The sequence below is a fragment of the Oncorhynchus clarkii genome, chromosome 17, assembly GCF_045791955.1.
Source record: "Oncorhynchus clarkii lewisi isolate Uvic-CL-2024 chromosome 17, UVic_Ocla_1.0, whole genome shotgun sequence".
In the NCBI taxonomy this organism is placed as follows: Eukaryota; Metazoa; Chordata; class Actinopteri; order Salmoniformes; family Salmonidae; genus Oncorhynchus; species Oncorhynchus clarkii.
In genome coordinates, this window is record NC_092163.1 from 61,808,165 (window position 1) to 61,832,388 (window position 24,224).

Genomic DNA, 24,224 nt, shown 5'->3' on the forward strand with positions numbered 1-24,224 from the left:
TGTCAGAGCAGTCCCATTGTATGGCTCTCATTCTCTGTCTGCACAGATGGTACTGAGTAACTGCTCTAATGTCCACCTGGCTGATGGCTGGACAAAGAGCTGCTTACCTGACCCCAGGGTCTGGAACTAAATAACACACAAATACACACACACACAAGCATGCATGCAGACAAACTCATACACACAACCACACAAACATACAAGTGCTATGTTTTGATCAAGCATCCCATATGGGGGTCAGATAAAGAGGTTGGAAGATACCATAGTCTTTGAATATCCTTAGAAATGCTGTTCATACATAGTCATCAGAGGGCTTTATATTTCCTATGGACAAAACAGCTGATTCCTCATGGAAATGCTTTTTCAGCATTAAGGAGTCTGATGGAATCATTGTGGTTTTAGACCAACCGATAACAGGCTATGGGGTTAGATAAATATTCTCTTGGTAGACATGACTTGAAAGTGGACATTTTGTGAGTTCTGCCTCTACCACAGACTTGAAAGCATGTCTCCAGGCAGGAAACTACCAGTAAAATATTCAACTAGTCCAGCATATTGTGGGTTTTGCGGTTTAAATATAGCGCACTCAAGGGATTACTTCCTCACTTCTATGGTTTGTGTTCTGCCTCATGGCCCGATATATCAACACCTAAGCTTGTGGAGAGTGACATTAATACTGCAGGACAGCGGCGGCCAACATGACTGCAAATGTTCTCCTTTTAATCCCAGTCCCCACTGCCTGTGGTCTGGGCATGGCAGCCCTTGATGAACATGTGAGCAGGAAAGTGTTACCAAACCTGTCCATCCCGGTGAGAGCTCAGCTCAGATCTTTTTTTCAGGACCCAGCCACTTCAGACATTTACAGGGCCTGCCTTCAATAAAAAAATATAACAATTTACCACCATGTTTAAAATGCAAAGCCACCATAAAGAAAAACAAACTGCTACAAAAGAAGAAGTGTTCTTTGGCTCCTGTTTGCCACTACTCTTTCTCCAATTATCCTTCTCTCCTCCCCTCTGTGTCCTCGGATGAGCTCCAGTTTAACTGTTGGACGGTGGTGTCTGTGGCGATGGCTGTCGCAGGAAGATAAAGAGTTTTTCCTGGGGCATGAGGAGAGGGCCACACAGTGATTTAGGGCCCCTCTCCTGCATCTCCTCTGGCTGCATTAGCCAGCCACCTTATAATTGTGTGAAAGGGGCACTCTCAGTGTCTCCGTCATTACTCACCGACCCAGTTGCGGGCTCTGTCAGGCCCCTGACCTCTCCCTCTGTCTCCATCCCCCTATCCCTCTGCCGTCCTCTCTCTCTCTTTAGACAAGGAGGGACGTCCCTAGGCCCCATCAGCCCCTCACTCCCCAGGGCGATCCCTCTTGTTACTTGGACCCACCAGTGGCATTGGCGAGTTTCTCCTCTTCTCTCTCTGAATTTGTCTGACACTGTCTTTTGTCAGAACAAGGTCCATTGTGCTGCAGTTTCTTGTGAATGATATCACCTCTGCAGGAGAGCCATTGTGAGTGGAGTGAATGGAGGCTGGTTTAACCCAGTCGGCCTGGTTAAGAACTGATGTAGTCATAATGAGAGGAGCGTAATTGCTCTGTATCTCCAGGCCTTCACTCCAGAACCCCAGGAGCATTTCTCACCTACTGGAACATATAAATATCATATGCAGGATCTCAGGGATGCAAAGACAGCCACATTAATGTGAGAGCAGAGCATCATTTCCTCATCATCAGGGAGTGATTTGTATGGAGTGAGGAACTCTGAGAGTCAAATTAGAATCATCTAAATGCCTCTAGGGGCAATTTGCAACGCATGCTGTGGTGAAAAGGATAACATAGTAATTGCATGTTGTGTGACTTACGTTTATAATGATGTAAATTTATTTTATTTTCAGCAGGATTTTTAACATTTGCATGCAGTATATGATGATATGAACTAATGATTAAAGTTCAGGATGTTAAAAACAACATAAATGTTTTTAACCTCATCATTTTTTAAGATAATATTTATGACCATACAGTAGAAGCAAATTAAAATAAGAACAGTTGTCTTATTTAGCACAATGTGTTTTTTTATGGGCCGCTGTAGATAATGTATTAAAAAATGTTATTCACAGCAGGGATTTATTTTATTTCTAGCATACCATTTTCTACCCTCCGCATATACCAATTTATAATCCAACATGAATCCTACTCTTGACGTTCTAGTATACTGTATGCTCCACGGTAATTATCCAATCTGTAACCATGTACGCTGAGAGTCGGGAAGCAAGTTCAGGGAGTGAATACATTTAATAAATAAACCAACATGAACAAAACAAGAAACACGAACAGCGCACCGACATGAAACAGATACAGAAACCATAACGCCTGGGGAGGGAACCAAAGGCAGGGACATAAATAGGGCAGGTAATCAAGGAGGTGATGGAGTCCAGGATATTGACAATAAGCGCTGGTGCGCGTGACAATGGTGACAAGTGTGCGTAATAATCAGCAGTGTGGTGACCTAGCGGCCAGAGAGGGAGTATACGTGACACAATCAAACTCCTCAGCTCCCCTGTGGTAGGCTAACCAGTCTGTCCCTCTGTGTGTGTCCTCAGAAGGAGGGACGTGTGAGGTGATCGCAGCCCACCGGTGCTGTAATAAGAACCGTATCGAGGAGCGCTCCCAGACCGTCAAGTGCTCCTGTCTACCGGGGAAAGTGGCCGGGACGACACGCAACAAACCCTCTTGTGTGGACGGTAAGGACATGTTCATAGTATGTTATTTACTTTCATCAACACACATGTTTAGTTTTACTACATACTGTATGTCATATGTGTTGTATCCATCATTGGCTTAGTAGTCAGATTTTTTATTGTAAAAAGAAATGTAGTGTAGAGGTACTTTCTTACAGTAGTTTATAACATTGTAATTCTAACATTACGTTTGAGAGAGACAGCCACATGCTGAGGTGTTTCATCTCTTTTTCTCCTAATGCGGCTCATTCCTGCATGACTCTCTTCTGTCTTAGTGAAGTCATTTAAGATAATTAAGCACTCTTAGTTGGAGACTAAGTTGAACCTGGGTAAGTGCTGCAAAGGGAGACAATCAATACCTCAGGTGCACTGTTGAGCACCTGGGAATAGCCCATGTTTCACATTGCATGGCCCAAGGCAGCTTAGGTTCATAAATGAATCCCTGGGCTGACACACCTGAAACGCCTAACTGAGGAAAATAATCAACACAGTTCCAGGGGAATGGAGAGCACAGGCAGTCACAAGCACAGTGGGATAGAACAGCTCAGAGAGCCTAGCTCCTTCACAACTTCAGAACTCATGTATCCTGATGCCCTCTTTATTGTTTCACCTCAAACTCCTCAAAGATGAAAGTCATCTAGGCTGGCCTCACAAAGGAACGACACCGAGACGTCTTCATTATGAAAGACATTGCAATGACGGGGCGCACGTCTGCCCTCTATCCCTTGGCTTGCTCCATCTTGATCAGTTCTGGAATATGAATTAAATATGAGTATTGAGACACAAAACTTAGCGATCTCATCCTCAAACCAACTGCATAAACCTTTAAGGCTAAGGACTCCGAACTTGGTTGACTCACCCTACTTAAGAAAGCATGCTCAGTGCATTTCACAAAGGGGAAAACTCTCTGAAAGAAACATTTAAAGAGTTCTAACCTTGAAAACAGCACTGTAGTTCTTCCAGCAGACAGTTTTGTCCCCACACAGACTAGACAGCCAACCAAACAAGGTCTCCTCCACTCTACCATGACAACATGTTTTAACCATGGACCTCTGGACAATTGTTTGTGTATGTTAACTAAACATGGCATTCACATAACAAAAACTGATTTCTATATTTACACTGCCTTGATGTGATCAGTTGATAGGATCCAGATAGGAGAAGGTGGAGTGGATGGGGAGTGAGTTGGTGGGGAAGGGAGAATGAACAGATAGGAGAGGATAGAGAGGATGGGGAGTGAGGTAGTGGGGAAGGGAGAATGAATAGATAGGAGTGGATGGAGAGGATGGAGAGGAGGGAAGGGAGGGAGGGAGAATGAATAGATAGGAGAGGATAGAGAGGATGGAGAGGAGGGAAGGGAGGGAGGGAGAATGAATAGATAGGAGAGGATAGAGAGGATGGGGAGGATGAGAGGGGTGAGGTGGTGGGAAAGGGAGAATGAACAGATAGGAGAGGATAGAGAGGATGGGGAGTGAGGTGGTGGGGAAGGGAGAATGAACAGATAGGTGAGGATGGAGAGGATGGTGAGGTGGTGGGGAAGGGAGAATAAATAGATAGGTGAGGATGGAGAGGATGGAGAGGATGAGAAGGGTGAGGTGGTGGGAAAGGGAGAATGAACAGATAGGAGAGGATAGAGAGGATGGGGAGTGAGGTGGTGGGGAAGGGAGAATAAATAGATAGGTGAGGATGGGGAGTGAGGTGGTGGGGAAGGGAGAATAAATAGATAGGTGAGGATGGAGAGGATGGAGAGGATGAGAGGGGTGAGGTGGTGGGAAAGGGAGAATGAACAGATAGGAGAGGATAGAGAGGATGGGGAGTGAGGTGGTGGGGAAGGGAGAATGAACAGATAGGAGAGGATAGAGAGGATGGGGAGTGAGGTGGTGGGGAAGGGAGAATGAATAGATAGGAGTAGATGGAGAGGATGGAGAGGAGGGAGGGAGGGAGGGAGGGAGGGAGGGAGGGAGGGAGGGAGGGAGGGAGGGAGGGAGGGAGGGAGGGAGGGAGGGAGATGTTCACACGTCATGCCTCTGTGCTCCTGGGTCCTGCAGTGAGGGAAGAATCCCTGTACCTGTTACTGTATTGATTAGCAACCTATTATAAAGAGAGTGGGGATGAAATGGAAATGACAAGTCACTGAGCAGCAATGTTCCAGCAGTGAGCACCACAGAAAAAGAGAGGGAGGGAAAGAGAGAGAGAGAGAGAGACACAGAGAGAGAGAAAGACACAAAGAGAAAGAGACACAGAGAGAGAGAGAGAGAGAGAGAGAGAGAGAGAGAGAGAGAGAGAGAGAGAGAGAGAGAGAGAGAGAGAGAGAGAGAGAGAGAGAGAGAGAGAGAGAGAGAGAGAGAGAGAGAGAGAGAGAGAGAGAGAGAGAGAGAGAGAGAGAGAGAGAGAGAGAGAGAGAGAGAGAGAGAGAGAGAGAGAGAGAGAGAGAGAGAGAGAGAGAGAGAGAGAGAGAGAGAGAGTGAGAAAGCAAGAGAGTTGTCTGTTGTTTGTGTGGTTCTGTGGGCCCCTGTTCAACTCTGTGAGGGTGAGGGTTTATTGACCTGTGTAGTGAGTGTTCTGTGACTGTCCCCTCAGTGGTGTGAAGGGGTGCACTAGCCTGGCTAAAAAGATTGAACTCATCCCCAGGTCTCCCGTTATTAATGCTTAATCTGTGATGAGAAATGATGCTACCACCCAGGCTGGCTCATTTCGCCCTCAAGGGGATACCCGCTGTGACTATTCCATACACATACATTGGACACAACCACACACAAATACACACTTGAACACAGACACACACACACACACACACACACACACACACACACACACACACACACACACACACACACACACACACACACACACACACACACAAACACACACACACACACTAAGCTTCCCTTCACATGCACCAAGTCCTGTACTGTATAAGTTGCAAGACGTACCCTTCTTTCATCAGATAAAGTCTTTCAGACAGAATCCTGGGTGTATTAACTGTCATTAGCATCAAACAATCAAACCATTAAACCCCTTAACAGAGAAAAGGGACTGCATGAAGATAAAACAGATCCAATGACATTCTTTTATATGTAATGTTTACTCCTTTGTAGATATTATTGATCAGTATCTGTGTGTGATGCTTCCTCTGGGATTCGTAACAGATTGGGTTATGTATTAATGCATGGGAATGTGGTGCTTGTGTTGGAGGCTGGCGCCAAACACAGTCAGTGGGGGAGTGCTGTCAGCTTTTTCCCAGCATGTGAATTGATTATTAGCATTGACAAAGAGAACTACGTCCCAGTTATGTCAGGGCCAACAAGACTCTTAGTTAGGAACATCCCTTTTAACAAGTCAAACGCTGCTGCTTATTTCTCACAGCCCATGCTAGGCCAATCAAATACGCTCAGATTAGATGCTGTCACTGCACCGCTGCCTTTATCCTGCTCTGAGATATGCAAGTGCACAAGTACTGTACACACACTTTCTGCACACACGTGTCATGGATCCCTCTGGAACTTTAATTGCCCACACCTGTCCCCTATTCCCAATGATTAGTAGTTGTATAAGTGTGCCCTTTGGTTTCCATTGGGCTGTCCATTATTGTTACAATTTCTGTTGGTGCGTGTCAGTACCTGTGCTGTGTGTTTTGGCTTTCGTGCCATTGTGGATTGCGCAGATGATTGCGGGTCTCATCCCGTGGGTTAAACGCTGTGCGTGTGTTATTTATTTGGGGTACTCCTCGCTCTTTTGTTTGGGTTTCTACCCTGTGTTTTGTACACCATTAAGGGAGAAAGAGGGAATGGCCCATCCGAAGACGCTGTGACTGGTCCGTCCAGGCCCCCGCCACAACTTCGGGAACTGCAACTGGGTCGTCCGACGTCACCACAACGGGTCTGTCCGACAACGCCTCTTCAGCAGCTACAACTGGCCGGTCCGACACCGCCACAACGGGTCTGTCCGACAACGCCTCTTCAGCAGCTACAACTGGCCCGTCCGACACTGCCACAACGGGTCTGTCCGACAACGCCTCTTCAGCAGCTTCAACTGGCCAGTCCGACACCGCCACAATGGGTCTGTCCGACAACGCCTCTTCAGCAGCTACAACTGGCCCGTCCGACACCGCCACAACGGGTCTGTCCGACAACGCCTCTTCAGCAGCTACAACTGGCCCGTCCGACACCGCCACAACTGGTCCGTCGCCACTGCTACTAGTTCGTCCAACGACGATGCAACTTTGGCAGCTGCATCTGGTCTTGATCGACCCGCACTGCGTTCCTGTGATTGTCCTCGAGGCCGGTGTCGTTGCCCTGTGTGTTTTGGCTTTCGTGTCATTGTGGATTGCGCAGATGATTTACGGGTCTCGTTCCGCGGGTTAATCATTGTGTGCTTGTGTTATTTATTTGAGGTACTCCTCACTCTTTTGTTTTGGGTTTCTACCCTGTGTTTTGTTACGTGTTTGTTTGGGCTTCGTCCCCGTGCCTTTACATGGCAGGCCCTAATTTAGGTCAATAAAAACCGCTATTACGAATTCCTGTCTCACCCGAATCATTTATACCAGCGTGACAGCAGGTGCACACACACACACACACACACACACAGACACACACAGACACACACAGACAGACACACAGACACACACACACACACACACACACACACACACACACACACACACACACACACACACAGACACAGACACAGACACACACACACACACACACACACACACACACACACACACACACACACACACACACACACAGACACAGACACAGACACAGACACAGACACACAGACACACACACACAGACAAAGGCTGTTTGCACCCCCTCTGCCACATAGAATATACATAGTAGTGATGATCTCTTAACATAAGCAAAACACACACACGTTCTCTCATACACACATGCATCGCACACACATTTATTTTCCCTCTTGAGCATATTAAACGTGGTGCTCGCCACTGATGGGGAATGAACTCTCCTGTTTGGCTGCGGGCGGGTATTGCTGAGCATGACAGGTTGACATGGTACATTTGAGAAACGTACGGGGGAAAGCACACATGAACGCGAGCTTCTTCAAGGGTAGAAAGAGATACCTGATCATCCACACACTCTGTTGATCAAAGGAACCATCTGAATGAAGCCAGCTACAGGATATCAAAGCACTCGGAATAAACAGCGTAGTTTGATGAGACCCTTCAAAAGACATTGTCTTTCCATACATACTGTACGCAAGGCCATTGCCATGATTAGTAATATCTATGTTTCAAAAAGAAAACTCCTAATTATATCTGGAGATGTGACATGCTACATATTTCAAAATACAATGCAGTAGTATCATCCTGAAGTGCAGGAATAAATCAGTCACATTGCATTTAAAACATCTGGTCTTTTTCTATAACACTTATGCTGGCTGTGTGTCTGTGTGGATGAATTAAAGCAGGCCTGGCTTTCCATGATTACCTTGCCTCAAAGTTGACAGTGCAAAGTCTAAATCCTATGACATCTAAAGAAAGCCACACAAAATTAACATCAAATCCACTTATTGGAAGACCTCTGTTCGTCCCAGTATGGTTCACTCACTTCTGGCTTTGAGAAAGTATTCTCACCCCTTGACTTTTTCCCAATTTGTTGTTTTACAGCCTGAATTTAAAATGGACAAAATGGAAATTGTATTTCACTGATCAACACACAATACCCCATAATGTCAAACTGGAATTTAGCATTTTGAATGTTTTACAAATTAATTAAACATTAAATGCTGAAATTACTTGAGTCAATAAGTAAGTATTCAACTCCTTTGTTACGGTAACCCAAAATATGTTCAGGAGTAAAAATGTGCTTAACAAGTCACATCACAAGTTGCATGGCCTCACTCTGTGTGCAATAACAGTGGTTAACATGATTTTTGAATGACTAGCCCATCTCTATACCCCACACATACAATTATCTGTAAGGTCCATCAGTCAAGTAGTAATTTTTGTAGTTACTCCACAATACTAACCTAAATGACAGAGTGAAAAGAAGGAAGCCTGTACAGAATAGTTTGAGTGGCTTTGTTACAGTTTTGACTTAAATTGTCTTGAAAATGGCTGTCTAACAATGATCAACAACCAACTTGACAGAGCTTGAGAGTTTAAAAATAATCATGGGCAAATCCAGGTGTTTATAGACTTACCACAAAATACTAATCACTGCCAAAGGTTATTATAACATTGACTCAGGGGGTTGAATACTTATCTAATCAGGAGATCTGTGCCTCAACACAATCCTGTTTCGGAGCTCTACGGACAAATCTTTCGACCTCATGGCTTGATTTTTGCTCAGACATGCACTGTTATATATATCTATGGCAATTCCAAGAGTATTCAGACCCCTTTACTTTTTCCACATTTTTTACGTTACAGCTGTTTTTTTTTTCTCATTCATCAATCTCCACACAATATCCCATTATGACAAAATGAAAGCAGGTTTTCAGAAATGTTTTCAAATGTATTAAAAATAAAAAACAGAAATACCTTATTTACATAAATATTCAGACCCTTTGCTATGAGACTCGAAATTGAGCTCAGGTGTATCTTGTTTCCATTGATCACCCTTGAGATGTTTCTACAACTTGATTGGAGTTCACCTGTGGTAAATTCAATTGATTGGACATGATTTGGAAAGGCACACAACTGTCTATATAAGGTCCCACAGTTGACAGTGCATGTCTGAGCAAAGTCCAAGCCATGAGGTCGAAATAATTGTTCGTAGAGCTCCGAGACAGGATTGTGTCGAGGCACAGAACTCGGGAAGGGTACCAAAATATTTCTGCAGCATTGAAGATCCCCAAGTTTGGAACCACCAAGACTCTTCCTAGAGCTGGCCGCCCGGCCAAACTGAGCAATCGGTGGAGAAGGGCTTTGGTCAGGGAGGTGACTAAGAACCCAATCGCCACTCTGACAGAGCTTCAGAGTTCCTCTGTGGAGATGGGAGAACCTTCCAGAAGGACAACCATCACTGCAGCACTCCATCAATCAGGCCTTTATCATAGAGCCACTCCTCAGTAAAAGGCACATGACAGCCCACTTGGAGTTTGCCAAAAGGCACCTAAAGAAACAAGATTATCTGTTTTTTAAACCAAGATTGAATTCTTTGGCCTGAATGCCAAGCGTCACATTTGGAGGAAACCTGGCACCATCCCTAAACTGAACAATGGTGGTGGCAGCATCATGCTGTGGATATGTTTTTCAGTGGCAGGGATTGGGAGACTAGCAAGGATAGAGGGGAATTTTTTTTTGTTTTGTCATTATGGGGTATTGTGTGTTGATTGATGAGGGGAAAAACAATTGAATCCATTTTAGAATAAGGCTGTAATGTAAAGAAATGTGGAAAACGTCAACGGGTCTGAATACCTTCGAATGCACTGTATATAAAATCATTAATAAAATATATATATAATTCTTCCACTTTAACATTAGAGTATTTTTTGTAGACCATTGACAAAAACATGACAATAAAATCCCACTTTGTAACACAACTAAATGTGGAAAAAGTCAAGATGTGTGAATACTTTCTGAAGCACTGGATATAACCACCTGTGAAGGGGCAAACCTGCAAGGCCTGAACCTGGTGCTGATACAGCCCCAGGGTAAGGTCAGGAGCACAGTGCTGTAGCATCCCCAAAAAATGCCTCCTTTCTCGCTGCATGACCGCCCGACATGAGCAGAGTTCAAATAGAAACAAACACTAAAGGCTGCATATGAGTCAGAGGATGTTTTTTTTGTTAAATTTGAGATTATAGACCAGAACCCGATACAATAGCTAACTTCCTCTAACTTTGTTGCATCTTCCACCATAGAAGACATCATTAGACACTTGACCTTTCAACTGACGTGTTCCTCACTAGGGGCAGGATTCATTCAGACAGTCAGAGCTATTCTTTATGTGTTCTGCGCCCCTCACACTTCCACAATGACTAATTCACTTCTGAACACTTTGAAGTTCTATCCATTCTCAACATTCTTTTTTTTGCAAGAGCCATTGCTAGAATTGACAAGTAATGGACAATTCAAAGACTCTTTCATCAGAAGAAATACAGTTTTCCAACAACCAATCGAGCACACTTCAAGACGAAAAACTCTTAGAAACACTCCAAGACACAGTACACACACGTTGCGTTCCACAAATACAGGCTGTGGTCCAAAGGTGGTCATTACGATTGTAACATGTTGGAAATGTAATGATTGAGATGCCAAACGATAGTGTCTGAATAGCTAGCTAATCAAGAGCCAATCTGGTACTGTGAAGAGCAACGATTAATATAGAATAATGGCCTGTAAATCCAACCTCAGATCTGAGGTCTCTGTCTCGGCCCCTCCATAATTACACACTGGCGTTATTATCCCAGCTCTATTGACCTTCTCCAGCCTTATTACTGCCATTACACACTGGCCAGTCTCCCTGGGATTACAGCCAGGCTCATCTCCCTGTGTAAGGACTGACCGAGCCTCTTCATTAGATCAATCAGCTCATCAAATCAAATCAAATTTTATTTGTCACTTGCGCCGAATACAACAGTTGTAGACCTTACTGTGAAATGCTTACTTACAAGCCCTTAACCAACAATGTAGTTCAAGAAATAGGCTTAAGAAAATATTTACTAAATAAAGTAAAAAATCGAACAAAAAGTTACACAATTTAATAACAATAACGAGACAGGAAGCTTGGCCGCAGTGATGTGCTGGGCCGTAACGGACTACCCTCTGTAGCGCCTTACGACCGGATGCTGAGCAGTTGCTATACCAGGCGGTGATGCAACCGGTCAGGATGTTTTCGATGGTGCAGCTGTAAAACATTTTGAGGATTTGGAGACGCAAATCTTTTCAGTCTCCTGAGGGGGAAAAGGCGTTGTCGTGCCCTCTTCACAACTGTCTTGTTGGTGATGTGGACACCGATGAACTTGAAACTCACAACCAGCTCCACTAAAGCCCCGTCAATGTTAATGGGGGCCTATTCGGCCCTCCTTTTCCTGTAGTCCACGATTCGCTACCTTTGTCTTCCTCACATTGAGGGAGAGGTTGTTGTCCTTGTACCACACTGCAAGGTCTATGACCTCCTCCCTATAGGCAGTCTCATCGCTGTCGGTGATTAGGCTACCACTGTTGTGTCGTCAGGAAATTTAATGATGGTGTTGGAGTGGGTGAACAAGGAGTACAGGAGGGGACTAAGCACGCACCCCTGAGGGGCCACAGTGTTGCGGATCACCTGGGGGCGACCCTTCATGAAGTCCTGGATCCAGTTGCAGTCCTGGATCCAGAAGTCCTGGATCCAGGGAGGTGTTTAGTCGCCATGTTCTTAGCTTAGTTTGCCCAGTTTGTTGTTTTTGTTACTGGTCAGGTGAGAGAGGACTCATGACTGATTAATATGGACATATGTGATTGATGGGTCAGAGACAGACTCTGACTGAGGTAGACTGATTGGAGAGTGGGAGAGTGTTGCTGGCTATAAGAGGCTGGAGGGACATGGTGCCAGACAGAGGGGCAGGGAGGGACAGAGGGGTAATAGAGAGAAGCAGAGGGAGGTAGGGACAGTTCACTGTTGTCCAGTTTGGGCCATTGATCCATGCCCCCAAACTGTAAATTAACACCTGCAGAAAAGCATGAAAATGTAACCCTAATTGCTTTCCACTCTTGATCCCGACCCAAGGTGATCGATTTGAGTGGCGTAGGAGAAAGACACTGAGGGCCACCGAAGCTATTGGAAAACCATCCATTTTGCCTTGATTAATTTAAGTCCAGTCAACCATTCTAAGGCTTGTTCTGATGTTAAAAGCCATTTGCTATTCATTGAACTGTCAGACATGTGTCTGTATAACGAGGGCATGTCTCTTTGAACACATTGACAGACTCTCATCTGTCATCTCATCTCATTGTGTTACCTGGCAGACATGTCTGGGTCAATGTATCTATCATATACTGTAACCACCCCACTGTGTATTTGACGGACAAATAATATAAGCCATTCAGCCGACGCTTCTATCCAAAGTGACTAAGAGTCACGCATGCATACATTTCACATATGGTTGGCCCCAGGAATTGAACTCACAACCTTGGTGGTGCAAGCACTATGCTATACCAACTGAGCTACAGAGGGCCATAATAAGCACAAGGTCTGTCATGTCATATTTTCAATCGATTCCAGACCCCACTTTCATGTGTTTGTCCATTAACGTTAACGTCAAACCTCGTGACAGGATGATTGTTGAGTGACAAGGGAAAGATTAGTGTTTGTAATGACATGTAATACTGTTGGCCGTGCTGCTTCGTCTGTACCACAACTCACTAGAAAAATATTTGTTATCTCCACGAGGTTAACCTCTACAGGTAAAGGTGGAATTAACATATGAGAAATCTGTCATACAGTACTTTATCAATCATGGTTCTGCCAATAGTGTGACAGACAGACGGACGGACAGACAGACAGACATGTTTGTGATGACCAGTCCTGCTCTGGTAATCCACATCCCCTTCATACTGTTCGGGAGAGGAGGAAACAGGAGGAGTTGTGGTTGTGACTTTTGTGTTGGTGGTGGGAGAGGGGGAAGGGGAAGTACAGTAGGGGTGGAATGGGCCACTGGGGAGTGAGGAATGGATCCTAGCCCATAGAATGGCACTTTCCCAGCAGCCAAGGTCACTGAGAAAGAGATATCCTGGCCTGGATTCAGAAGATCTGGAGCTCTACATTAACCCTGAGTCTCTTCTTTAGCCCCTGCGGATCTCTGACTCCCTACATGTACTTGATCACACAGAAAGGGCTACCAAGTAAAGGCCTGCTATTTAAGTTGGGGTGTCAGTTTGGCTTTTTACGATGATGGTCTTATGATTGAGATGAGGAAGTCTGCTGCTGTTTGCCACTTGCCACATACCAATTTACACTTTATATGCAAAAGTATGTGGACACCCCTTCAAATTAGTAGATTAGGCTATTTCAGCCACACCTGTTGCTAAAGGGGGGGAAATCGAGCACACATCCATGCAATCTCCATAGACAAACATTGGCAGTAGAATGGCCTTACTGAAGAGCTCTGTGACTTTCAACATGGCACTGACATAGGATGCCACCTTTCCAACAAGTCAGTTCGTCCAATTTCTGCCCTGCTAAATCTACCCCGGTCAACTGTAAGTGCTGTTATTGTGAAGTGGAAATGTCTAGGAGCAACAACGGCTCAGCCGTGAAGTGGTAGGCCACACACGCTCACAGAATGGCACCACCGAGTGCTGAAGTGAGTATAAATGGTCTGCCTTCGTTGCAACACTCACTACCAAGATCCAATCTGCCTTTGGAAGCAATGTCAGTACAATAACTATTCGTCGGGAGCTTCATGTGTGTAAAGCTCGCCGCCTTTGGACTCTGGAGCAGTGGAAAATCATTCTCTAGAGTGATGAATCACACTTCACCATCTGGTAGTCCAACGGATGAATCTGGGTTTGGCGGATGCCAGGAGAACACTACCTGCCCGAATGAATAGTGCCAACTGTAAAGTTTGGTGGAGGAGGAATAATGGTCTGGGGCTGTTTTTCATGGATTGGGCTAGGCCCCTAAGTTCCAGTGAAGGGAAATCTTAACGCTACAACATGCAATGACATTCTAGACGATTCTGTGCTTCCAACTTTGTAGCAACAGTTTGGGGAATGCCCTTTGCTGTTTCAGCATGACAATGCCCCCGTGCATAAATCAAGGTCCATACAGAAAAGGTTTGTCGAGATCGGTGTGGAAGAACTTGACTGGCCACAGAGTCCTGACCTCAACCCCATCGAATACCTTTGGGATGAATTGGAATGCCGACAGCAAACCTGGCCTAATTGCCCAACATCAGTGCCTGTGGCTGAATGGAAGCAAGTCCCCGCAGCAATGTTCCAAAAACTAGCAGAAAACCTTCCCAAAAGAGTGGAGACTGTTATGGTAACAAGGGGGGACCAACCTCCATATTAATGCCCATGATTTTGTCTGTATTATTACTGCTGTAGACATGATACTCTGGACTAATTAATACCCTTGCACAGAAAGCCATATGCTGCTTATAATGTGGTCAGGGGGTTAGTGTCCCTGAGAGATGTTTGACAGGCATATACAATTGGCTGGCCCTATAGAAATGACTAACGCACACGTAGACAGTGCATATTTTGCAGCACACAGTGTAAGGAGAAGTCAGTGTGGCGTGGAGTATAGTAAATACCATTTTGCTGTCATGCAAACTACAGCTCATCTTTCAACCCCTCTGGTGAGGCAGCGTTTTAATCTCAGCTCTCTCGCCCTCTCTCTCTCTCTCCTTTCTCCGTCTGTCTCTCTCTCTTTTCCATTCCAAAGGATTGATTCTTACTTTGCAGGTATTACTTTACCATTTTCAATTTAGAGAGGATTCTGCATTCAAAGTGTTCCATATAAATCCTTCTCGCTGCTCGTATAATGAAAAACAAATTTCCAGGTGTTTCTGGTCAGAGCAAAAAAAGTAGCTTAATGGAAAACATGTTCATTGCAGCACAGGAAGTGGCAGAGTATCAATTGTTGAAAATGATCAGACATGTCAGCTGGAGCACCAGGCTTTTTAATTTTTTACGATGGTGTTTGTCCTGCTTAGTCCTGGCTAAAATAATTAATTTGATTATTTTCTGAACTTGTATTTATTCAGGGTAGCCCAATTGAGACCAGGGTCTTGTTCCCAATGGTATTCTCACAATAGGAAGAACAATTTACATTAAAATTAAAACAAGAAAATAAAAATAACCACAAGGCACAACCTCAACACCACAATTTCAACAAATAAACCACTACAATCAATTGAAACAAGTGCACTCCTCAATGAATTAATTCAACACCAGAGTCCTAAACTGCCCTAGTTATTCCAACAATGTGATTCACTGAAACTAAAGGAGGAATTGGTCGAGACCAGAGAGACCTCAACAGTAAACCAATCCTGCGAGCGGGTTTGGTAGCTCATTCTTTTATACGTTAGCAATGACGTTAGGTAATGGTAGTAGGGCTTTTTAATCAAAAAGGGGGAAATTAATTGATCTATGGGACTTTAATGATGACCAGCTAACCTTTTGATACAGGATGCCGTGGTGAGTATTACAACTGTCACCAGAGATAAAACGAATGGCGCTATAGTAGACGGCATCCAAAGGTTTAAGAGTAGTGGCTGCTGCAATCTGGTCTCACCATAATCAAGAACTGGCAGGAAAGTTGACTGTACAATCTGCTTTCTGGCTATTTAGGGAGTGGCAAGATCTATTTTTAATAAATGGGACATTTTTAACTAGCTCAACCATATGTTTTGTCAATCCAAATGCCCAGATATTTGAAGGCGAGAACCTGATCAATGAGAGAACCATTCAATGAATAAATATGTAGTCCATCTGAAACATTCTTCTGAGAACTAGAAAACAACATGCACAGTTGAAGTCAGAAGTTTACATACACTTAGGTTGGAGTCGTAATCATAGCCTCAAGCTCATTACCATAACGCAACGTTAACTATTCATGAAAATCGCAAATGAAATGAAATAAATATATTGGCTCACAAGCTTAGCCTTTTGTTAACAACACTGTCATCTCAGATTTTCAAAATATGCTTTTCAACCATAGCTACACAAGCATTTGTGTAAGAGTATTGATAGCTAGCCTAGCATTAAGCCTAGCATTCAGCAGGCAACATTTTCGCAAAAACAAGAAAAGCATTCAAATAAAATAATTTACCTTTGAAGAACTTTGGATGTTTTCAATGAGGAGACTCTCAGTTAGATAGCAAATGTTCATTTTTTCCAAAAAGATTATTTGTGTAGGAGAAATCGCTCCGTTTTGTTCATCACGTTTGGCTAAGAAAAAAACCAGAAAATTCAGTCATTACAACGGCAAACTTTTTTCCAAATTAACTCCATAATATCGACAGAAACATGGCAAACGTTGTTTAGAATCAATCCTCAAGGTGTTTTTCACATATCTATTCGATGATAAATCATTCGTGGCAGTTAGGTTTCTCCTTGGAAGCAAACGGAAAAATACACGCAGCTGGAGATTACGCAATAATTGCGACGGAGGACACCAAGAGAGCACCTGGTAGATGTAGTGTAAAATGGTCAATCTTCCAATGATATGCCTACAAATACGTCACAATGCTGCAGACACCTTGGGGAAACGACAGAAAGTGTAAGCTCATTCCTGTTCCATTCACAGCCATATAAGGAGACATTGGAACACAGCGCTTTCAAAATCTGGGGCACTTCCTGTTTGAAATTTCATCTTGGTTTCGCCTGTAGCATCAGTTCTGTGGCACTCACAGACAATATCTTTGCAGTTTTGGAAACGTCAAAGTGTTTTCTTTCCAGAGCTGTCAATTATATGCATAGCCGAGCATCTTTTTGTGACAAAATATCTTGTTTAAAACGGGAATGTTTTTCATCCAAAAATTAAAAGAGCGCCCCCTATATCGAAGAAGTTAATGCAACCGCTGTGTCAGATTTAAAAAAAACTTTATGGAAAAAGCAAACCATGCAATAATCTGAGTACAGCGCTCAGAGACCAAAACCAAGCCATACAGATACCCGCCATGTTGTGGAGTCAACAGAAGTCAGAAATAGCGTTATAAATATTCACTTACCTTTGATGATCTTCATCAGAATGCACGCCCAGGAATCCCAGTTCCACAATAAATGTTTGTTAAGTTCGATAAAGTTAATCTTTATGTCCAAATACCTCCTTTATGTTAGAGCATTTAGTTCACCAATCGAAATTCACAAGGCGCAGGCATGTCCAGACGAAAGTCCAGATGAAAAGTCAAAAACGTTCTATTACAGTCCGTAGAAACATGTCAAACGATGTATAGAATAAATCTTTGGGATGTTTTTATCAGAAATCTTCAATAATGTTTCAACCGGACAATTCCTTTGTCTTTAGAAATTAAAACGAAATGCAGCTCGCTCTCATGGCCGTGCGCCTGACTTAGCTCATGGAATTCTGCCAGACCCCTTAGTCGAACAGCTCTTATTCTCTCCCCCTTCACAGTAGAAGCCTGAAACAAGGTTCTAAAGACTGGTGACATCTAGTGGAAGCCTTAAGAAGTGCAATATCACCCCATAGACACTGTATATTCAAAAAGCAATTACTTGAAAAACTACAAACCTCAGATTTCCCACTTCCGGATTGGATTTTCTCAGGTTTTCACCTGCCATATGAGTTATGTTATACTCACAGACATCATTCAAACAGTTTTAGAAACTGCAGAGTATTTTCTATCCAAATCTACTAATAATATGCATATATTAGCTTCTGGGCCTGAGTAGCGGGTAATTTACTCTGGGCACGCTTTTCATCCGAATGTGAAAATGCTGCCCCCTATCCCAAACATGGTTTACAAACTATAGTTTTGGCAAGTCGGTTAGGACATCTACTTTGTGCATGAAACAAGTGATATTTCTAACAATTGTTTACAGGCAGATTGTTTCACTTATAACTCACTGTATCACAATTCCAGTGGGTCAGAAGTTTACATACACTAAGTTGACTGTGCCTATAAACAGCTTGGCAAATTCTAGAAAATTATGTCATGGCTTTAGAAGCTTCTGATAGGCTAATTGACATCATTTGAGTCAATTGGAGGTGTCTCTGTGGATGTATTTGAAGACCTACCTTTAAACTCAGTGCCTCTTTGCTTGACATCATGGGAAAAGCAAAAGAAATCAACCAAGACCTCCACAATAAAAAATTATAGACCTTCACAAGTCTGGTTTATCCTTGGGAGCAATTTCCAAATGCCTGAAGGTACCACGTTCATCTGTACAAACAATAGTATGCAAGTATAAACACCATGGGACCACGCAGCCGTCATACCGCTCAGGAAGGAGACGCGTTCTCTCTTTTAGAGATGATTTTACTTTGGTGCAAAAAGTGCAAATCAATCCCAGAACAACATCAGCAAAGGACCCTGTGAAGATGCTGGAGGAAACAGGTAAAAATATATCTATATCCACAGTAAAACAAGTCCTATATCGACATAACCTGAAAGGCCGCTCAGCAAGGAAGAAACCACTGCTCAAAAACCGCTAAAAAAAGACTTATCCATAAGTTTTCAACTGTACATGGGGACAAAAATCATACTTTTTGGAGAAATGTCCTCTTGTCTGATGAAACAAAAATGGAACTGTTTGGGCATAATGACCATCGTTATGTTTGGAGGAAAAAGGAGGAGGCTTGCAAGCCAAAGAACACCATCCCAACCGTGAAGCATGGGGGTGGCAGCATCATGTTGTGGGGGTGGTTTGCTGCAAGAGGGACTGGTGCACTTCACAAAATAGATGGCTGTCACGTCCTGACCTTAGTTCCTTTTTTTATGTCTCTATTTTAGTTTGGTCAGGGCGTTAGTTGTGGTGGGCCTTCTATGTTTGTTCTCTGTGTTATAGTTCTATGTGTTTGGCCTGGTATGGTTCCCAATCAGAGGCAGCTGTCAATCGTTGTCTCCGATTGAGAACCATACTTAGGTAGCCTGTTCCCAGCTGGTGTTGGTGGGTAGTTGTTTTCTGTGTCAGAAGAGGAGGAAAACCGTGGCACAATGGCATCAATGGCATCATGAGGCAGGACAATTATGTGGATAAATTGAAGCAACATCTCAAGACATCAGTCAGGAAGTTAAAGCTTGGTCGCAAATGGGTCTTCCAAATGGACAATGATCGCAAGCATACTTCCAAAGTTGTGGCAAAATGGCTTAAAGACAACAATGTCAAGGTATTGGAGTTACCATCACACAGCCCTGACCTCAATCCTATAGAAAATGTGTGGGCAGAACTGACAAAGCGTGTGCGAGCAAGGAGGCCAACAAACCTAACTCAGTTACACCAGCTCTGTCAGGAGGAATGGGCCAAAATTCACCCAACTTATTGTGGGAAGCTTGTGGAAGGCTATCCGAAACATTTGACCCAAGTTAAACAATTTAAAGGTAATGCTACCAAATACTAATTGAGTGTAACTTCTGACCCACTGGGAATGTGATGAAAGAAATAAAAGCTGAAATATATCATTCTCTCTACTATTATTCTGACATTTCACATTCTTAAAATAAAGTGGTGATCCTAACTGACCTAAAACAGGGAATCGTTACTAGGATTAAATGTCAGGAATTGTGAAACTGAGTTTAAATGTATTTGGCTAAGGTGTATGTAAACATTCAACTTCAACTGTATTTAGTCTAGCCCGCATTAAGTACAAGTTTTAAATCAACCAGGGCTTTCTGTAAGGTAACAATGTCAGATTGCAGCTCTAACATAGCCTGGTCAACAGATGAATATTAACAGTTTAATATATATATAAATAGTAAAGAGAACAGGCTCCAGTACCAACCCACATTTTGTAATATCCAGGAATCTAGACTTAACAACATCAGAGATCACAGAATAACATGGAAACAAACATAAAGATCACAGCATCTCAGAAAGATTGATAGATTGCAAGGTGAGATAATGTTTCCTCCCATCACACATGGGATTGCTGTGTCATTAAGATGGGATGCATATTCAGTGAAGCCAAGAGAGAGAGAGAGGAAGAGAGAGATCATGATGGATGAGAGTGTGGTAATTAATTACTCTATGTTGTGAACAGCCATGGGGGAGCGTAGAGGTCAACGTGTGTTTGATTCGTTAGCGGAGGAAGTGAATGCTCTGCTAGCTCTGGTAGATTCAGAGGATGGTTGGCTGTCTTCAGAGAAAGCGAAGGATGGTAAGCCTGGGGATTGCTAATACTTCACTGAGCAGTCTCTATTAAGCCAATGCAGTCAATGTATGAGTCTGTTCTTCTCAGTGTATGAGAGAGTAGGCTACAGTTCAGCCTGTTCGCTCTCCATATGTATATTCCTACAGTGTGTACAATGATGCACAGAAACTTCACTGTATCCTGTGTTTTTTTATAATAGGAAGTGAAGACGTGCTTACAGAGACTTGCTTCCATGTAACCTTGGTTACGCCGACTGCAGAATTTCTTTGGCAAAAAAAGGTGAAACAGGATGTGAATTTGAAAAACGAATGTCTATCTTGACATCTTGACATTTAACCTTCCAATCCTATCCATTTAACCTTCCAACCCTAACCAGTTAAAGAGAGAATAATGATGCCTTCTTGGAAGCTTGAAGTACATATAGTACAAGTCATTTTATGGGAGAAAATAAGATCATGCAGGACAAATACCACACATACTCTGGCTCATTGCTTTCAATGGTAATAGAGGTTCTATATCAAACAAATCTGTGACTGTGAACAGAAGCATCCAGATACATGGATGACACAAAGTATGTACTTTACTTTATAGGTTTGAATGTATAGGTTTGAATAGACCAACAATAGGTACAGGCAAACACACACACATAAACACGCACACATCTTGGTGTTTTGTTTTGTCTAATAGCTAGAGGACGTATTTTGTAGATGTTAATGAGAGGCAATTACTTTTGATTAAAAATAAGATTACTGCCTCTTCATGCAATGTTGCTATATTAAAACAAAATAATGATTAATCACTGTTTGGGCAGACATTATTGTCAACAGTGAGTTTCATTTCAGTAACGGTACAAAATGCTCTGAGCGAGGAAGAATGAAAAAACAATAATTTAGAAATATACGGGTCTTATCACCAGACTGTTCACTTGAGGACCGTTTCACCATATTGAAGGGCTGTATTTTCCCTCATTGTGTTTGTGTCTGCGCCCGCGCCTGTGTGCCATATTGTGTATAGGGTTGCAAAGAGAAGGTATATTATTGGATACCTTCAAAGTTTACCAGTAAACTACCAGAATTGTGGTATCTTTCAAGGATTTTATATACAGTACCAGTCAAAAGTTTGAACAAATCTACTCATTCCCGGGTTATTCTTAATTTTACTATTTTCTAGATTTTCTGTTAATTACTGAAGATTATTTTAACTATGGTAAACTACCAGTAGTTTAACAACCCTAATTGTGTGTGACTGTGTATCTGTGCGTGATGACAGGGTGAACTCAGCCCTCTCTCTCTATGTGTCTCTCTCCCTCCGGCAGCATCCATTGTGATTGGGAAGTGGTGGTGTGAGATGGAGCCCTGTCTGGAGGGAGAGGAGTGTAAGACTCTGCCTGATAACTCTGGATGGATGTGCTCCTCTGGGAACAAGATCAAGACCACAAGGGTGAGACTCTGCACTGGCACTAGAGTCACTCACTCAAACATTCACATGCACAAAAACACACACACACACACACACGCACGCACGCACGCACGCACGCACGCACACACACACACACACACACACACACACACACACACACACAAGTTACTCTCACAATGGCTATATATTTTGATAGAAAAGCTATGTGAATCTGTTATTTAAGTGAGACGTGGTGAGGAGGCCTCACTTAACTACGACCTTTAGAAAATAACCTCTCAGGCGGTAACTAGAACCTGATTGACCATAGTTGGACAAGACACTTCTGATGGAAATGATTTAGTACATCTACTGATATACTGTGGTAGGATCTCATCTGCTGTCTACTTACTCTAATTTGGGTAATCGTCTCCTGTTATTTGATATAAAATACATATATATTCAAACTCAAACAGAAATAAATCATGCACTAGACACATGACATACACTACATTACCAAAAGTATCTGGACACCTGCTCGTGGAACATCTCATTTAAAAATCATAGGCATTACTATGGAGTTTGTCCCCTCTTTGCTGCTATAACAGCCTCCACTCTTCTGGGGAAGGTTTCCACTAGATGTTGGAACATTGGTGCGTGGACTTGCTTCCATTCAGCCACAAAACCATTAGTGAGGTCGGGCACTGATGTCGGCATTCCAATTCATCCCAAAGGTGTTCGATGGGGTTGAGGTCAGGGCTCTGTGCAGGCCAGTCAAGTTCTTCCACAACTATCTCAACAAACTATTTCTGTATGGACCTCGCTTTGTGAACGGGGGCATTGTCAAGCTGAAACAGGAAAGGGCCTTCCCCAAACTGTTGCCATAAAGTTGGAAGCACAGAATCGTTTAGAATGTCATTGTATGTTATAGCGTTAAGATTTCCCTAACTTAGGGGCCTAGTCCAAACTATAAAAAACAGCCCCATTTTTCCTCCTCCACTAAACTTTAAACCTGGCAATATGCATTGGGTCAGGTAGTGTTTTCCTGGCATGTGCCAAACCCAGATTCGTCCATCGGACTGCCAGATGGTGAAGCGTGATTCATCACTCCAGAGAACGTGTTTCCACTGCTCCAGAGTCCAATGGCAGCGAGCTCTACACCACTACAGCCGTCGCTTAGCACTGCACATGGTGATCAGATGAGTTTTACACGCTACACACTTCAGCACTTGGCGGTTCCGTTCTGTGAGCTTGTGTGGGCTACCATTTCACAGCTGAGTCGTTGTTGCTCCTAGACATTTCCACTTCACAATAACGACACTTACAGTTGACCGGGGCAGCTCTAGCAGGGCAGACATTTGACAAACTGACTTGTTGGAAAGTTGGCATCCTATGACGGTGCTACATTGAAAGTCACTGAGCTCTTCAAGGTCAATCTACTGCCAATGTTTGTATATGGAGATTGCATGGCTGTGTGCTCAATTTTATACACCTGTCAGCAACGGGGGTGGCTGAAATAGCCAAATCTACTCATTTGAAAGGGTGTCCACATACTTTTGTATTTTCTTGTGTTTCTTTGTCGTGAGGTGGGTTTTTAAGCTGTAAGCACTAATGACCTGTGCCAGAAAAGTGTAAGCAAAGCAGTGAGAAACATCCTGGTTTTGCATGAGGGTTAATCTCTTTAGAAATATAAACTTAGCTAAGAGCAAGTAGTGTATAGCAAGTACTGTGCAGTTTATAAAAAACAAGATGAAAAATCCACCATAAGAAATGAAAATAATAAAAGGAATAATGTCCCTGAAGCAATCCCATCTAACAATCCGTGACGGGTTGATCGCCAGATTTGGATTCATTCGATTGACTCCCCAGACCGAGTGCTGCCTCCCCCTTCTCTTAGTGATTCGTAACCATGACTTTGAATAGAAACAGAGACTAATGTGATTGTAGTGAAAGGAACAGCCAGGGCAGGTTAGACCACACAGAGCTTTTCAAGGTTGTCCCGCATGCTTATACAGTACACAGTCTATACTACTTTACTATTCCAAGCCCCCACCCTAAAAGTGAAAAGAAGTTGACCGGATGGTACGATTTTGCCAGCCTGTCAAGGTAAGCGCTCTGATACAGTACAAAGCCAACTTTAAGAATGCATCTCTGAATGCATTCTTTGGACAAAAAAAGTGAAAAGTGTTTCATAAGTTTTATGTAACCTTCGAGGAACCTTCTTGTTGCCAAGAATATTTCCTGAATCAGTGGTTCACAAACCTCTCATTGGGGACCCCCAGTTGTTCCATGTATTTGATCAATTCCAGAGCTAGCACACCTGATTCAACTTGTGTACTAATCATCAAGGTGAATCAGGTG

At 43.2% G+C, this 24,224-nt stretch overlaps 1 pseudogene; it reads left to right on the forward strand.

Annotated features, from left to right (window-relative positions):
- The window catches only part of LOC139371220 (chemokine-like protein TAFA-1), a 233,116-nt pseudogene that overhangs the window by 199,605 nt on the left and 9,287 nt on the right, over positions 1-24,224 (forward strand).